Below are 20,103 nucleotides of genomic sequence, written 5' to 3'. Positions count from 1 at the left end.
GTCAGGTCAGAGGGGTGGTTACACCCATATCCTTTGTCCAGTTTCGCACCAGAGCAGGGGCTGGTAGCCCCTGCAACCGGTTTGAGCTTGACTATGCACAGGGACACCAAATGTGTCCCCAGTGCAGACATCAAAGCACTCTTGGAGTTTACCTACCCAGCCCCAATACACTAAAGCCTGTCTGGGAGGTGGCTACACCTCCCTGTGACAGGAAACCTATTGTCCAGCCTCCCCTGCCAGAGTTTCGTCCAGCAGCAGGAGGGCAGACGCATGTCTGTGGCTGGCAGCATCCATTTTGTGATGCCAGGGTTCTGTTCAGCTGGTACCAGGTCATATTTCTCCCTCTAGGAGGGTGGAATCATACCACCTCCGCCAGGACTGGCGGGGAGGTATGATTCCAAGGTGTTTGCAGCCATTCCAAAGTTAGCATTTACAGTGAGGTTATAATGCACTTAAGAGTATATGTTTTGGCTGTATCACAGAACAACCCCAGGTAATAGATTCCGAAGGCTGTAGAGGGGCCCTGCTCATGCATGGGCACCCTCTAACACAAAACCCAGCACCCTGCCTTCAGGATTGATAAGGCCTGCCATAGGGGTGACTGATAGGTTTATATGTGCAGTGATATAAGGTAGATATATGGAACCTATATCTAAGTAAGGGTGCATACATCACCTTACATAGGCTGCTGTAGCAGACCTGTTGTGTCATATTTAGTGGCCTCTCAGTGGTGGCATAATACATGCTTCAGTCTCTGGGAGGCCCCTGGGGTACCTATGCCCTGGATATGTAGGATACCATATACTAGGGACTTATGAGGGTATCCCAGTATCCAATCTGGAGTGTATCTAAAGTACGTGCAATCATTTTAGAGAGGAAGCAGGTAGGCTGGGGTCCTGGATAGCAGGACCCCAGCCAGACTAAAGTCGAAAACCAGTGAAACATCAGCAAAAAGTGGGGGTAACTATAAGAAGCATATCCTACTCTCCTACAGCGGGGATGTAGTGGTGGTGATACAAATAAATATATGAACTTACCTTGAGGCCGGGCCCCGGGTCTCTGCTCATGCTCTGTCTCCGACTCCAGGAACAGGAAGCAGGCAGCATGGCTTGCTTCACCTAGCAAATCACAAAGCTGCATTGCAGAGTTGTGATTAGTCTGAACGCCGTGACACGACGCTCAGCCAGGGGCTGGAGGGGTGGGCATGTTCTCCATGCAGGCTGTATGAAATTTTTAATGTTACAAGAATGCATATATCAAACATAGATATAGTTGTGACAAAATCATTTAAACAACAACAACACAAATTACTGTTATTTGCTTGTGAATGTATTTATACAAATTATCGTTGTTGGTCTGTGAATGCATTCAAACATGGTATATATATATATATATATATATATATATATATATATATATATATATATTTATATATATTTATATATATATATTACCTACTGGCGCTCGCCAGTAGGTATTTATAGTTAGGAGGTAGTTTCCATAGGAAATCCGCAACATTCTATTTGAAATAACTTAGGCGCCGGTTGACAAATCTTTGCAAAATTCTCCAAGAAGATGGCCCGCTCCGCTCTGCTCCTTCCTTGAAAGTTTGGAGGTGATTCATCAAGCGGGGGCTTAGAAAAAAGGGGGGTCCCAAAACGTGTTTTCCCCATGCAATTTTCCATAGGGACAGTTAGACACGGCTACAGCCCGAACTGCTGAACGGAATTACACAAAATTTGGCAAAAAGGTAGAGTGTGGTTCGCAGATCATGCTTTTTGTTAAATGGTGTAAATCGGTTCAGTAGTTCCTGAGAAAATCAAAAAGTAAAATCATAGACTTATCTATAGACCTCTCTGCAACACAGCCCCCTGGCGCATACTGAAGGTTCCTGGTGGGCTAGTTGGCCCCCAGGGACCCCAGTATGCAAGGGGAATTAGTTCCCCCTCTGCAAACGCGCCAGGGGACTGTGTTGCAGAGAGGTGTAAAAAGGGGGCGTGGCCTCATTATACTTCTCTGCAACGCAGCCCCCTGGCGCATACCGGAGGTTTCTGGTGGGCTAGTTGGCCCCCAGGGACCCCCAGTATGCAAGGGGAATTAGTTCCCCATCTGCAAATGCGCCAGGGGGCTGTGTTGCAGAGAGGTGTAATGAGCCCACGCCCCTTTTTACACCTCTCTGCAACGCAGCCCCCTGGCGCATACTGGAGGTTCCTGGTCGACTAGTTGGCCCCCAGGGACCCCCAGTATGCAAGGGGACTTAATCCCCCAACTTAAAACGCGCTACGGGGCATGTTTGCACTGTGTTGAAGGTAGGGGGCGGGGCTTGAGGTGATATGTGTGTAAACATGCCCTGTGGCGCGTTTTAAGTTGGGAATTAATTCCTCTTCAATTCATAGGTCCCCTAGGGGCCAACTAGTCCAACAGGTACCTCCAGTAAGCGCCACAGAGCTGTGTTGCAGAGTGTTGTAAAAAAGGGGCGTGCCCTCTGAACACCTCTCTGCAACGCAGCTACCTGGAGCATACTGGAGGTACCTGGTGGGCTAGTTGGCTCACAGGGGACCTCAGGATTGAAGAGGAATTAATTCCCCAACCTAAAACGCGACACAGGGCGTGTTTGCACACATGTCACCTCAGGCCCCGCCCCCGTCCTTCACTATTGAGCAAAATATTCCTCTAAAATCAGCCGAACTATGAATTCAAATTTACTCACCAGACGACAGTGCTGCATCTTTGAGCCCAGTACGGACCCTGAAAAGTAAATCTAAGCATACTTACCAGTAACTTGTATTTCCTTCCATCGGAATCTATTGTGTGGTTTTCACCAGAAAAGTTTCTAAGTGTCTTTTTTTGAAACATTCAAATATTGCTCTAAAATCAGCCCAACCACGAATTCCGATTACTCACCTGTTATCAGGAGAGACCTCAGTGCTGCATCTTTCAGCCCACTACTGATCCTGAAAAGTAATTCTAATCATAGTTACAGTAACTTGAATTTCCTTCGATAGGCTAACATTGACTGGTTTCACTTGGAAATTCTTCTAAGTGTGGAGTTTTGGAACTTAAAAAAATTCCTCTAAAATCAGCCGAACTACGAATTCCGATTTGCATTCGAGCTGCGAGTAAATAGTGGAAGTGCCGGCGAAGAAAGCAATGCCGGGGGGGAAGAACCTGAAAGAAAAGTATTGAGCACTTGAGAAGCTCATGCGCCAGGAAACGGCAAAATGGTGGGAGTCCAAATCCCTACAAAAATATTTGGACGTTGGGCGTATACCGAGGGGCTTGCGAATTATAATCGCGCTGAGCTATGATACGCCCAACCCCCTCATGATGGGTGAATGGGACCAATGTAATTTGGATTCTTCTAGAAGATTAGTAGAGATACTTGTCAAGTATGCTGGCAGAGACCAGGAGGATCTTATACCAAAGATTGAGACCTTAAAAAATTAAATTCAAGCGCACAAGAACAAAAAACAAAATTAAACGAAGAGATGATGCAAAGGCTTCAAAAGAAAGAAGAAAAGATAAAACAACGCAAAACGTATACATTTAGAAGGGACAAACAAGATTATGATAACGGGCAGATATTTACCTTCGCCCTCAAATATGACATATTCCATAAGGCTTCAGCCACCAAACACCAGCAAGAAGGGAGTCATCCCATACAAGTACCGCCAGATCAAGAAGCACCATCGACATCGGATCTAAGCTCAGCGGTTGAGAGGGAGTCGGACATGGATGGTCGTGAAGAACAGCAGAAGCGCAATAAAATCAAGCTCACAATGGGGTAAGAACTCGAGTATATAAGACGGAGTAGAAGAGAAACCCTACGTCCAAGAAGCAACACAGGGAGAAAGCGGGGAGGACAGGGCCAGGGGTCATGAAGAAGCAAACAAACAAACTAGTGGTGGCACCCTCGACCAGTCAATACAATGCCAATACAATCATAAATGTGGCTAAAATAGATTTGACCGCGGCAGAAGAACAATTGCTCTCTTTAGAACTAACATACTGTCCGGAATCAAACTTTGACTACGCTCAAACAAGGGCAGATGTTTATCAATTCATCTGAAAGCTGAAACTCCACAAGTTCCACAAACTACAATCACAAACACGTGGTCAAGTACGGCCTGTGTGAGCTACTATCAGATCTGCAATCTTTGGCTAATTTGACGCAGTCATCACAATACTTCAGTCATTTGGAAGAACAGGGGATCTGTAAGGAAGGCTTTCAGAGACAATCTCCTCAAGAATAACATCAATGAGCTGTAAGAAACCAGATACCCCCTTCAAGAATAAATCCAAATTCACACCAGTCACAGCAAGAGACTCGATAGATGTTTTTAATGAGTTGGTAGTGGCTCAGATAAAGAAACTCAATGTGACAACTAATCAGGAAAAAAATAAATTTACTAATCATGAAAGAAGATATGGACAGCTAATAGCCAAACTCAAAAAAGAAAGCAATACAGTGGTCAGAAATTCAGACAAAGGGGGTAACATTGCATTATGGCCTCTAACTGACTACATGACAGAAGCCTATAGTCAGTTAAACAATATTGAAGGTTACCAGAAAAGTACCCCCCTCAAGTATAAAACCATGCAGGACCAATTATAAACGAAACTTGTGACATAGAAAAGTTTGGGTCTCCTTAGTTTGGGAGAATTTAATTCTTTTTAAAAAGACTACCCCGAAACTCCTGTCATCTGTTTCATACGGAAAATACACAAGAATATGGAGAGGCCACCAGGCAGGCCCAATATTTCTGCCTGCGATGGGCCACTAGAAAATTTGGCTAAATACATAGACTTTTTCTTGCATGAACACATCCATAGTTTGGAGTCTTTTATTCAAGATACTGGTGACTTCATACATAAGATCAGGACAGTTGAATGGCAAGAAGGCTATCAATTAATTACTTTGGATGTTTCTTCATTGTACACTTGTATAAAGAACTGTGACAGTTTGAGGACGGCAGAATTTTTTTTATCTAGGAGGCCCATCGAGTACACACAACACAACAGAATGTTAATGGACATGCTGGTTTTCTGTTTAGAAAAGAATTTCTTTTTGTTCAAAAAGCAAATGTTCCAGCAGGTACAGGGAGTTGCTATGGGGCCAGCTTCTCCCCCAGCTATGCCTGTTTGTTTATGGGCTGGTGGGAGGAGCTGGTCCTCAGGAAGCAATATGACTGTATTCATAAGGAAAAGGTGGTGTTTTGGCAACGATATATTGATGGCCTGACTATCGTATGGAATGGAACAGTGAGGGAAGCAGAAGAATTCATTGATCATATCAATACAAATAATGTCAATCTTAATTTTACTTCCTGTATAAGCAATCACAGTGTTTCATTTTTTGATGTTAAGGTCACATAGCCAATAATACCATAACCACCTCCCTATTTCGAAAAGACACAGCTGGTAACACGTTGCCATATGCAGCAAGCGTGCATCCCCCTTATTTAGTTCACAGCATCCCTTATGGGGAGATGCTTAGACTACGGAGTATTTGCAGTAATACTGCAGATTTGGTAAGACACTAATCTGACAGCAAGTCACGTTTCTTGGAGCGGGGATATAGTGCTAAAACTGTAGACATAGCCATTAGACAATCTAGGGCTTTAGACAGGGAAGATCTGTTACTACATAAGGATCAGTCCCTTGAAATTCAGGAAACAAATCTCCCTGTTCCATCAGAACCAGTTAGACTGATTCTAACTTTTTGTAGACAGGAACAGCAATTGCGTAAAATTATCCAGCGCAATTGGCAAATAGTCAAAGATGACCCCACAATAGGCAGCTCTCTTTACCCAGATTTCCGTCTATTACATATAGGAAATCTGTATCCATGGCCAATGTTTTGGTAAAAAGTAGTCCAGAACACAAGGAAGAAGCAGGTTGACTTACGGCTAGGAAGGTTTTTTTTTTAAAATGTTCTAATTGCAAATCCTGTGGATATGGAAGCAATAGAACTACATACTTGACTGCTTTCCGTGACAAGCCTCAAATGATCAAATACCATCTTAGTTGCAGAAGTGAATTTGTGGTATATGTCTTAGAGTGCAGCTGCAATTTGGCATATATTAGAAGTACAAAGTTAGCAGCACACAAAAGGGTTTTACAACACATTAGGGCTATTACGAATAATAACCCTAATTACCCGGTAGCGGGTCATTTCAAAGAACACCATGATGGGAATCTAAAACATTTGAAGTATTATGTCATTGGTACTGTTCCTATACAAAGGAGAGACGGGGATAGGGAAGGAAAACTAAGACGCTTGGAAACTAACTATATTCTTGAGCTCGACACTAAGCAACCGCACGGGCTCATTATGAGTGAGGATTTATACACATATCTTGAATAGTGATCCTTTCCATCTGTATGTAGTGACTGAAGAAGACTGGAAATTTCCTTGAGATACATGTATTCTTATTATATGATTGAATGTCACACAGAGTTGAAGAACTAATTTAAATAATGAAAACGTCCCTTATTAGAGTTTGCACTTTATAGCCGTTTCGCACTTTATTCACTATGGAATAAGGAAGATCTAAGTTTGATACAATGGAATAATACCTGTTTTTAAGATTTTTTGTTTTTATAAGGTTTTTAGGACGAATGGATTATATTTGTAGAATTTTATATGTATTTATTAATGAATTATTTACATATTTAAAAGAAACATATTTATAATTGTGGGAATCTTTTGTCATGCTACTATTTCCTATGAAACCTCTAAGGGCTCATACCCCATGAGATTAGTTCCATTTTGCACATGCTGTCTTTTGCACATATTTGATGCCACAATAGTTACACCAAATGAGAATAATGCTTTGATTGAACTCTTTTAGGCAATGTCAGGTATGATGTTATTTATTCAATATTTTAGCACTCCCTAAGTCTTTTAAACACGCATATTGGTGAGTATAGTTCAAGGGACGAGCTCAGAAATTATGCTCTTTATTAATTTATTCCACATTCTTTTAGGGTTCCATAGGGTCACCTCCGTTTTCTTTTTTAATACGTTTAAAACAGTTTGGTCTGTATTTAGGAAGAACTCTGCATTTGAGCCTGAAATTTTTAATGTCACAAGAATGCATATATGATATATGCATATAGTTGTGACCAAATCATTTAAACAACAACACAAATTACTGTTGTTTACTTGTGAATGTATTAATACAAATTATCATTGTTGGTCTGTGAATGCATTCAAACATGATATATATATATATATATATACATATATATATATATATATATAAATATATATATATATATATCTATATATATATATATCTATATATATATATATATATATATATATATAGATAGATATATATAGATATATATATATATATATATATATATATATTACCTACTGGCGATAGCCAGTAGGTATATATAGTTAGGATTTTTTTCCTATGGGATTTTTGAAAATTCTATGTCGAATAACTTTGGCGTTTGAGGACAGAATTGGCTGAAATTGTCAGGAAAATGGAACATTTTGTTTCTGAGCAGCCCCTGAAAATTTGGGGGGGTTTCGTCAAGGGGGGGCCGAGAAAAAAGGGGGGTCCCAAAACGTGTTTTTCCCATGCAATTTTCCATAGGGCGGTTGGCCTCACTTTTAGCCTGAACGGCTGAATGGATTTACACCAAACTTGGCAAAATTGTAGGGACTGGTAGCCCGATGTGCCTTTGCTATGTCTCAAGATATAGGCTCCAGTGGTTTTTACGAAAATTAACTTTGAAAAATATATATTGGGCTACATTGGGCTATATATATGTTGGAGCCCAAATGTAGCCCAATGTAGCCCAATGTAGCCCAATGTAGCCCAAAGATGGCCACCAGAGACAAAAAAAACAAATGTAGCCCAAATATCAGCCAGATGTAGCCCAACTATAGCCCAATGACAGAATGTCCCAGAGTGTTCTAAAGAACAACTAGAGTGCTAACAGTCCTACTTATTACAAAGGTATGGCACACCTGAAGCCATCTTGATTGGAATAAAGTGGTAACTCTTAAAACATTTAATTTAAAAAGGAACAAAATGAGGGGGTTCATTTTGCCATAGAAAGTATGATTAGCGAATATATGACGAAATCCTGCATACCATCAGTCCGCAAAAAAAATCCCGCATGTACTATTAGGCCGCAAATTAAAATAACGAAAACTTTTAGAACGAATATGCCTTTAGCATACACTAAACAACTAAACTACCCTAAACCCTAAAACACTAACCCCAGCATGACCCTACACTACACAAACAGTACAACACTACCCTAAACCCTAAAACACTACCCCCAGCATGACCCTACACTACGCAAACACTACAACACTACCCTAAACCCTAAAACACTACCCCCAGCATGACCCTACACTACACAAACACTACAACACAACCCTAAACCCTAAAACACTACCCCCAGCATGACCCTACACTACGCAAACACTACAACACAACCCTAAACCCTAAAACACTACCCCCAGCATGACCCTACACTACGCAAACACTACAACACTACCCAAAACCCTAAAACACTACACCCCAGCATGACCCTACACTACGCAAACACTACAGCACTATCCTAAACCCTAAAACACTACCCCCAGCATGACCCTACACTACGCAAACTACCCAAAACCCGAAAACACTACACCCCAGCATGACCCTACACTACGCAAACACTGCAACACTACCCTAAACCCTAAAACACTACCCCCAGCATGACCCTACACTACGCAAACACTACAACACTACCCTAAACCCTAAAACACTACCCCCAGCATGACCCTACACTACGCAAACACTACAACACTACCCTAAACCCTAAAACACTACCCCCAGCATGACCCTACACTACGCAAACACTACAACACTACCCTAAACCCTAAAACACTACCCCCAGCTTGACCCTACACTACGCAAACACTACAACACTACCCTAAACCCTAAAACACTACCCCCAGCATGACCCTACACTACGCAAACACTACAACACTACCCAAAACCCTAAAACACTACCCCCAGCATGACCCTACACTACGCAAACACTACAACACTACCCAAAACCCTAAAACACTACCCCCCAGCATGACCCTACACTACGCAAACACTACAACACTACCCAAAACCCTAAAACACTACCCCCAGCATGACCCTACACTACGCAAACACTACAACACTACCCAAAACCCTAAAACACTACCCCCAGCATGACCCTTCACTACGCAAACACTACAACACTACCCAAAACCCTAAAACACTACACCCCAGCATGACCCTACACTACGCAAACACTACAACACTACCCAAAACCCTAAAACACTACACCCCAGCATGACCCTACACTACGCAAACACTACAACACTACCCAAAACCCTAAAACACTACCCCCAGCATGACCCTACACTACGCAAACACTACAACACTACCCAAAACCCTAAAACACTACCCCCAGCATGACCCTACACTACACAAACACTACAACACTACCCTAAACCCTAAAATACTACACCCCAGCATGACCCTACACTACGCAAACACTACAACACTACCCAAAACCCTAAAACACTACCCCCAGCATGACCCTACACTACGCAAACACTACAACACTATCCTAAACCCTAAAACACTACGCCCAGCATGACCCTACACTACGCAAACACTACAACACTACCCTAAACCCTAAAACACTAGCCCCAGCATGACCCTACACTACGCAAACACTACAACACAACCCTAAACCCTAAAACACTACCCCCAGCATGACCCTACACTACGCAAACACTACAACACTACCCTAAACCCTAAAACACTACCCTCAGCATGACCCTACACTACGCAAACACTACAACACAACCCTAAACCCTAAAACACTACCCCCAGCATGACCCTACACTAAACAACCACCACAACTCTACACTACACTAACACAACACTACACTACACAACACTACACTACACTACACAATCACTAACCCACGAAAAAATTAACACAAACCCACTTACCTCTCTCGTCATCGTGGTTTTCAAAACGCAAATGCATTTACCATACATGCCTTTAAAACGTAATTCTTTGTAAAGGCATGCGCGATAAATGCACATGCGTTTTGAAAAAATGCGGGATAATGGTATGCGAGGTCAATGACCTTGCGGGATAATGGTATGCGGACTGAAAGTCTGCGGGATAAAAAATGCGGGAAAATGGCTGCAAACCATGATTAGCAGCAGACTTCCCCGGTGAGCACTAGCTTTACTACAGTGATCTAATGAGCAACTAGAGTGCGAACATTCAGAATTTATGGCAAATGTGTGAAACATCTGAATGCCTTCTTGATAGAACCAAAGTAAACAAGCATTGAAAATGCAATAGATCTCGCCCTCGTTTAAGTTAAAGCCATTCTGTTTGTAATGAGGTGGCTTTTTAGCTTTGCTTTTATTAGTGTTTTTAAAACTTTCATGTAAATAACATGCATATGTATGCATATATGTAAATGTATGCATGCATTTATATTTATATAGATATGCAGATTGTATATGTTTATATATGTATATTACCTACTGGCGATAGCCAGTGGGTATATATAGTTAGGATTTTTTCTCTATGGGATTTCTGAAAATTCTATGTCTAATAACTTTGGCGTTTGTGGACGGAATTGGCTGAAATTTTCAGGAAAATGGCACATTTCGTTTCTGAGCAGCCCCTGAAAATTTGGGGGGGTTTCGTCAAGGGGGGGCCGAGAAACAAGGGGGGTCCCAAAACACGTTTTTCCCATTCATTTTTCCATAGGGCGGATGGACTCACTTTTAGCTCGAACGGCTGAATAGATTTACATGAAACTTGGCAAAATTGTAGATATGGTTTGCCCGACGTGCCTTTGCTATGTCTCAATATATGTGCTCCAGTGGATTTTGAGAAATTAACGTTTAAAAAAATATATATATCTGTGACAGCGCTCCGGTTAGCGCCCCGGTTTGCGTACCTGATGCGTAACGGAACTTCGCGAAGCGAAGCTGATTGGCTCTTCGGTGTCTGTCAACATTCTAAACAGTCCGGAGCGGCCGCCATCTTGTCTCTCGGTACGATCGAGAGACAAGATGTGGTGAAAAACGAAGGGGGAAATGAAGGAAAGGGGGCAAGGTAGACCACTCCTGACCCCCTAGGATTGATGAGGGGGATATTAAAGTGCCCCGCGGGGCAAAAAAAATAATAATAATTTTTTTGCGATTTTACGCCGTAGAGCGCGTCCCGGTACGCGAACCGGGCAGCTCACCGGGCAGCTCACCGGGCAGCTAACCGGGCAGCTAACCGGCAGCGTAGCTGTCAACATTGTAAACAGTCCGGAGCGGCCGCCATCTTGTCTCTCGGTAGGTTCGAGAGACAAGATGTGGTGAAAAAAGAAGGGGGAAATGAAGGAAAGGGGGCAAGGTAAACCCCTCCTGACCCCCTAGGATTGATGAGGGGGATATTAAAGTCCCCCGCGATTTTTCGCGGTAGAGACGCTTCCCGGTACGCGAACCGGGCAGCTAACCGGCAGCGTAACGGGAGTCCGCCATCTTGTGTTTTTGGAGCGTCCGGTTCGCGTACCGGGTAGCGTCCCGGTAAGCGTAACAAGGGGAAAACCAAGAGAAACAGTCAAAAAAAAATTAAGGGAATAGATTTCCAGCAAACTTGACAAAATTGTAGGGACTGTTTGTTTGATGTGCCTTTGCAAGGCCTCAAGATATGTGCACGTGTGGATTTTGTCTAATTAAGGTTAAAAAAAATATATATATCTGTAAGCGTGCTCCGGCACGCTTACGTTACGGGTTTTGTTTGCGCTGCAGAGCCGATACGTCACGGTTATGCGACGCGTCATGAGGCGTCTCACGTGGCTACATCACGTAATAAAGAATATATTTTACAGCTATAGATATTAGCTTTTAAAAAACCAATGAAATTCACTGAAAAAACCATAGGTTATAGACCATATATAGTTAGGAATTTGCATTTACAAAACCTTGAAAATTCACTGAAAAAACCATAGGTTAGAGACCATATATAGTTAGCTGGACATTTTATTGACATAAAACCAATGAAATTCCATATATAGTTAGTTGCACTAACTATATATCGCGCACCGGCAATCCACTGCTGATGATGTCACATATTACATCATTCATGACATGGTCAGTGACATCACTGATGACATCACTGATGACATCTCAAATGACATCACTGATGACATCACTGATGACATCTCAAATGACATCACTGATGACATCATGACACACCAATACCAGTTACTACATACGCACTCACTGATTCCTACGTCTACACACACATTCATTCATTCACCCATACAATCACTCATACATACAGTCACTCATTATTACAACACTATCATATGCACTCATACACCTATGCAGACACTCACACACTGCCACTCATCCATGGAGTTACTCACACATCTAGTCAGTCCTGTAAAGAATCAATCACACTTCCATTTCCTCATCTATACAGTTAAACACAGAACACCATACTTCAGTGACATCACTGATGACATCACTGATGACATCTCAAATGACATCACTGATGACATCTCAAATGACAACACTGATGACATCATGACACACCAATACCAGTTACTACATACGCACTCACTGATTCCTACGTCTACACACACATTCACTCATTCACCCATACAATCACTCATACATACAGTCACTCACTATTACAAGACTATCATATGCACTCATACACCTAGTCAGTCCTGTGAAGAATCAATCACACTTCGATTTCCTCATCTATACAGTTAAACACAGAACACCATACTTTTCACACATATACTAACACATACTTACTCTCTTATACAATCACTGATACAAGTACACATTGATATGCACAGAGTCACACACCTCCCAGCCAGCCACACACACACTCAGTCTTCCATACATCCACTCATTCTTCAATATGTAAAACATATTTAAACGTTACAAAAACACACAGACACTAGATGATGTCATCAGTGATGTCATTTGAGATGTCATCAGTGATGTCATCAGTGATGTCATTTGAGATGTCATCAGTGATGTCATCAGTGATGTCACTGACCATGTCATGAATGATGTAATATGTGACATCATCAGCAGTGGATTGCCGGTGCGCGATATATAGTTAGTGCAACTAACTATATATGGAATTTCATTGGTTTTATGTCAATAAAATGTCCAGCTAACTATATATGGTCTCTAACCTATGGTTTTTTCAGTGAATATATATATATATATATTGAGGCATGAATTTCTAAAGTATGTTTTCCATGTTCATGACCAAACGTGTGCACTGCCACTTTAAAAGGAGGTTGAACATAGCAATGTTGTCATGTGATCAAGGCAGGGATCTGCCGAAATGCATCATGGCGACTGGTGGTGTGTTTCAATAAAATTAACTGCACCAAACCTGGGTCTACGCTCGTTTTTGTTTAGAAGAAACGGTACAACAAGAATCGTGGCATATATATATGTATATACATGTGTATATATATATATATATATATATATATATATATATATATATTACCTACTGGCGGTCGCCAGTAGGTAGTTATAGTTAGGATAATTTTCAATGTTAAATCTCAACATTCTATTTTGAATAACTTTGGCGCCGGTTGTCGAATCTGCCTGAAATTTTCAGGAAAATGGTCTCATGGCGGTCCGGTCCTTCCCTGAAAGTTTGGGGGGGATTCGTCAAGCGGGGGCTGAGATAAAAGGGGGGTCCCAAAACGCGTTTTCCCCATGTTAATTTCCATAGGGCGGTCGATTTCACTTTTAGCCCGAACGGCTGAATGGATTTCCACCAAACTTGGCAAAATTGTAGGGACTGGTAGCCCGATGTGCCTTTGCTATGTCTCAAGATATGTGCTTCAGTGGATTTTGAGAAATTAACGTTCAAAAAAATATATATATCTATAGGCGCTCTCGGGTGCGCGCACCCGTGAGCGCTCCCGGCGCGACACGCGACTTGCGCGCAGAAAGCTGGTTGGCTCTCAGTTGTCTGTAAACATTCTAAACAGTCCGGAGCGGCCGCCATCTTGTCTATCGGTAAAATCTAGTCATAAGAGGTGGCAAAAACAAAGGGTGGAATTGACCATAAGGGGGCAGGGTAGACCCCCCCTGACCCCCTAGGTGTGATATGGGGGCCATTAAAGGGCCCCGCGGGGCCTCAAAATTTTTTTTTTTTTTCGATTTTCGCGGGGGAAGCGCCTGGTGCGCGCACGGGGGAGCGGGGGAAGCGCCTGGTGCGCGCACGGGGGAGCGTATCGGGGAGGGTACTATGGAAAAATAATCACTTCAAAAATTGTATGTTTATGAATTGTTTTTTTTTTTTATTTGTTTATTTTATGTAAGTACCTACATGTAGGTACTAATGAAGAGACTTAAATTTAATGTTCACCATCTTCTTTGTAGACATCTTGCATGTTGTTATTGTATTTTTTGTGGTATAAGGAATTCATAATATAGTCTGTCTGGAAAGGAGAAACAGATCTTTTAAGTACTCCCTGAGAATTTCTAGGGGATCATGAGTAGTCTGTCCTGTTCACTTATGAAAATGAGGTGTAAAATATTCATATGAGATAATATAGTGGGAGAAAGGTAGTAACTATGAGTAAACTTACTATGTAACAGAAAAATAGTTGAACAGTATACTATAAGTCTCACTTTATATTTTAAACATTTTTGGTAATACTTCATGAATTACATATAAAAAAGAATATTGTCTGATACAATTGATATTATTAAAGATAAATTTATTCCTCTGATTCTTTTTCATAATTTAATAAAATTTCTAACATAATATTGTCCGGAATTTCCTCATAATTATATGTACATGATTCAATTTCTTCCAAACATTCTATAAACTGTTCATCCAAAGAGTCATCCATGAAATCAACTTCTTTTTTTTCATCTTCTGGTTTTTCCACCTTTACTTTGATAGAAGTATCATTTGCCTTATTTTCTCCTTCCATTTTCTTTCTGAAAATTGCATATAAATTAACTATATTAGTAGAGCTAGTATACCAGAGAAGCCTAACTCAATCCATAACTATTACAGAGAAGTCTATGTCTATCTCTAACTATTAAAGAGGGATAGCATATCACTAACAGAATATTTTTTAAGAAATAAACTTAACGTGTACAATATACTTCCATAATTAGAAGTTACCTTAGAGAAATTAGTTGAAGTTGACAGTGAAATTTGTTTTCAAGTGTACTTCAGGAAGCAGTAGTCAAAATGGCTGTGTTTCCCTCTCTTCTTTTATATATATTGTTGTACTTAACCAATCAAACGACAGGAAAAAATCGTAGAAAATGAGAGATACTTTTTAATTGGTTGTAAATTCTAACATTACAAGTGTGTTTTTGTCATGTAATTTACCTCAGGATATTTAGACAGGCCTGTAGCCTAAATGTCTCAATGGAATTTCACCAAATTTGGGCAAATGGTAGGGACTGCTATGTAGTAGGGCGTATTCTATATTTGATGAAAGTGTCTCCATTGGGTTTTCCGTAAATTACTTTCCCACCTTTTTTTATTTTGCGCTTACTAGTGCGCGCTCCAGTACGCGCACGGGCAGCGTAACGGGAGTCATCCATTTTGTGTTTCGGAACAATCGAGACACAAGATGGAGGGTAAACAATGTTCGGAATGGATAGAAGGGGGAACTGTAGAGACTTCTTGACCCTCTAGGTTTTCTGAGGGGGGCTTAGGAGGCTCATAAACGTAAAAAAAAAAAAAAAAATTCTTAAATTTTTCGCGGGGGTAGCGCCTGGTGCGCGCACCTTTAAGCGTACCCGTACGCGTACTTTGGTGAAAAATAGTGAAAAAAGTTAGAAAAAAATAAACGCTTTGAATGATCAGAGTTAGGGTAGCTCTGAAAAGAGCTTTTGGGTTCTGTGGTTGATTTAGGTACCTACAAGTAGGTTCCAATACACATTCTTAAATTCAGGAGGAATATTCTATTCCCCTCATCTGAGAAGTGCACTCCATCTCCTCTGTAGATGTCTTGCATGTTGTAACGCAAGTTATTATTGTATAATGAACCCATTCCATAGTCTCTCATGTAAGCAGAAACAGATTTATTTACATGTTTCCGTGCTTTCTCAAATTGTGGACCAAATTGGTTGGACCAGTTCCATTTCTGTCTTTGGCATATATTGGAATATACCAAGGCAGTGTGGGGAAAAAGTATCATCAATTGATGAAAGGTGTCCTTTAATAGCATTTCCAGACCTACCCCAGTTAATGTGCCTAGATCGTTTCCACCACAGTGCACAATTATAAGGTCAGGTTCTGGCAGATGCAAAAAGGTTTTCACCAATGGTATCAATTGGTGACATTTTAATCCTCTGTGGCCAATCCACTTGATTTCCACATTTGATAAATCAAGGTTATGAAAATTTCTGCTAGCTGCATACCTTTGAGCCCAGTGGATGTAGCTATGTCCAATAACCCAAACAGAGTACATGATGTGAGAAGGTTCTGGTCCAGTCAGATGAAGTGTGGGAATGAAATGGCAGTTGGAACAGTAGGAGTTCACAAAAAAATAATTGTGGAGTTTCTGTGCTCTTGAATCACTAGCAATGATTGGTGGATTCAGATAGTTGAAAACTGAAAGTTAGGGTGTATGGTTATGTTGTGTGAAAGAAGCAATTTGAATGGTTTAAAAAAAGTCACCAAAAGCAAAAATACCCTGTATAGGCTGCTGTATTGACAGGTCAAACATCCTTGCTGAGTTAATTTGCAACATTGTAAGATAAACTTTTGAACCTTACAGTTCAGTTAGGAGGGAGTTGCTATGGTAACAGATAGAAAGGTTTGAGAGGGGGATGGGTGTTGGTTTGAAAATAGTGAGGGAAGAGTTTTCATTGGTTGAATTAAGGCATATGTGTACAAAGATAGAGATTTTCTATGCCAGTCTTGGTTTCAGTGTATTGAGAGCACACCTTTTCCTCTGCTAAAGAAAAATTGGTGTGTGTGTCTGACACTGTTTTCAATCTCCAAAAGCATTTCTAAAGGTAAGTAATGATTCATTTAATTTAGATAGAGATTTATTTTCTCTATGGAGAATATTTGGAAGCAGATAGTTATGTTTTAGAAGTGAAATTGTATGTTAGTATATAAATCCTGCGCAGTGTTTTTTACATGTTATTTAAAAATCGATTTTGGGTGCAAATGAATGGTATTTTTATTTGGCCTTTTTTATGATTGCCATGTGCAGTTGATGCATGACTTTAAACATGGGTAATAAGTGATGCACTGGTGGCGCCAGGCTTTTATAAATGAGGCCCTGACTTTGTTTGATGATATTGAGTGGTTGTAGTTAGGTTCTGTGCAGTGTTTCTTACATGTTATTGAAAAATCGATTTTTGGGTGCAATTGATTGGTATATGTATTTGGCCCTTATTTATGAATGCCATGTGCAGCTGATGCATGACTTTAAACATGGGTAATAAGTGACGCACTGGTGGCGCAAGGCTTTCATAAATAAGGCCCTGACTTTGTTTGATGATATTGAGTGGTTGTACTTAGGTTCTGTGCAGTGTTCCTTACATGTTATTCAAAAATCGATTTTTGGGTGCAATTGATTGGTATATGTATTTGGCCCTTATTTATGAATGCCATGTGCAGCTGATGCATGACTTTAAACATGGGTAATAAGTGACGCACTGGTGGCGCAAGGCTTTCATAAATAAGGCCCTGACTTTGTTTGATGATATTGATTGGTTGTACTTAGGTTCTGCGCCGTGTTTCTTACATGTTATTGAAAAATCGATTTTTGGGTGCAATTGATTAGTATATGTATTTTGCCCTAATTTATGATTGCCATGTGCAACTGATGCATGACTTTAAACATGGGTAATAAGTGACGCACTGGTGGCGCAAGGCTTTCATAAATAAGGCCTGACTTTGTTTGATGATATTGAGTGGTTGTACTTAGGTTCTGTGCAGTGTTCCTTACATGTTATTCAAAAATCGATTTTTGGGTGCAATTGATTGGTATATGTATTTGGCCCTTATTTATGATTGCCATGTGAAACTGATGCATGATTTTAAACATGGGTAATAAGTGACGCACTGGTGGCGCAAGGCTTTCATAAATAAGGCCCTGACTTTGTTTGATGATATTGATTGGTTGTACTTAGGTTCTGCGCCGTGTTTCTTACATGTTATTGAAAAATCGATTTTAGGGTGCAATTGATTGGTATATGTATTTGGCCCTTATTTATGAATGCCATGTGCAGCTGATGCATGACTTTAAACATGGGTAATAAGTGACGCACTGGTGGCGCAAGGCTTTCATAAATAAGGCCCTGACTTTGTATGAGTATGAATAAAAAGTTAGGAATTAGCATTAAAAAAACCTTTGAAATTCACTGAAAAAACCATAGGTTTCACACCAGTTATAGTTAGGAATTGGCATTTAAAAAACCTATTAAATTCACTGAAAAAACCATAGGTTTCACACCAGTTATAGTTAGCTGGAAATTTTACTGATATAAAACCATTGAAATTCCCACGTTATAGTTAGTCGGACTCACTATAACTTGCGCGTGCAATGCACTGCTGATGACGTCACATATTACATCACTCATGACATGGTCAGTGACATCACTCATGACATCACTGATGACACCATCCAGTGAATATGTGTCTTTCTGAAAAATAAATATTAGTGAGTTATGTTTAAATATTTAAATACATATATTAGTGTTTCACTTTGTGTATAAGTGGCTACATGTGTTGATAAGTAGCTACATGCGTATGTATATGGGTTATTTGATATTTTTATTAGTATTAGTATGAGTGTCTATATGGTTTGGTGGAGGTATTACTTAGCACATAGATGCATGAGTGACTGACTCTTTGTTTGTATGTGTTTTGAAGACAGCATATGTACAGGACTGTATGGGTGGATGAGTGTCTATATGTGTTTGTTAGTGAGTGAATGACTGTCTCACTAGTGTCTTTATCAGTAACTACATATGTTTTAATCTAGTATATATGAATATTGATGTATATAACTGAGTATATGTGAGAGTAAGAGATTGTAAGATTTCCTGTTTAAATAAGTATGTGTTTCTATAAGTGATTGTTTAAGAGAATAAATATGTGTAATTTTCAATAGAAGTAAGGTGGAAGTGTGTGTATAACTCTATTTTCAAATAAATGGTTGTTCAATAGTTTATTTGCACGTGTGAATATGTGTGTGAGTAACTTTTGGATGAATGTCGGTGTGTAACAGAATGTATAGGTGTATCTCTTCATATGATGAGTGAGTATATGTATGAGTGACTATATAGAACTGTTGGTGAATGAGTGGATGAGTATATAGATAGTGGAAGTACAGAATTGCTTGTTGTAACTGATATAGGTATGTCCATTTTTTAAAAATTTCAGTTTCTATTTTTGAATATGTGTCTCAAGGGTTACTTTACACTGAGAGGAGGTCTGTCACTGTGTCACAAGGATGGTGTCATCAGTGATGTCATGAGTGATGTCACTGACCATGTCATGAGTGATGTAATATGTGACGTCATCAGCAGTGCATTGCACGCGCAAGTTATAGTGAGTCCGACTAACTATAACGTGGGAATTTCAATGGTTTTATATCAGTAAAATTTCCAGCTAACTATAACTGGTGTGAAACCTATGGTTTTTTCAGTGAATTTAATAGGTTTTTTAAATGCCAATTCCTAACTATAACTGGTGTGAAACCTATGGTTTTTTCAGTGAATATATATATATATATATATATATATACACATACATACATATATATATATATATATATATATATATATATATATATATATATATATATATATATATATATATATATATATATATATATATATATATATATATATACATACCCCGCAGAGGTTCCTGCCTTTCTTTTTCAAGAGGGACTGCTTTCTTCATATATACATACATATATATATACATATATATATATTCACTGAAAAAACCATAGGTTTCAGGCCTTATATAGTTAGGTATTAGCATTTAAAAAACCTTGCAAATTCACTGAAAAACCATAGGTTTCAGGAC

General features: G+C 40.0%; 1 protein-coding gene across 1 annotated transcript in view; it reads left to right on the top strand.

Moving 5' to 3' along the window:
- The window catches only part of LOC147731726 (cAMP-dependent protein kinase inhibitor alpha-like), a 390,144-nt gene that overhangs the window by 75,337 nt on the left and 294,704 nt on the right, over positions 1–20,103 (top strand). The window lies entirely within an intron of this gene.

Source organism: Lissotriton vulgaris, chromosome 2_1, assembly GCF_964263255.1.
Source record: "Lissotriton vulgaris chromosome 2_1, aLisVul1.2, whole genome shotgun sequence".
NCBI classification, from domain to species: Eukaryota; Metazoa; Chordata; class Amphibia; order Caudata; family Salamandridae; genus Lissotriton; species Lissotriton vulgaris.
Note: the sequence above shows the minus strand (reverse complement) of the source record. Positions and strands in the feature narration are given on the sequence as shown.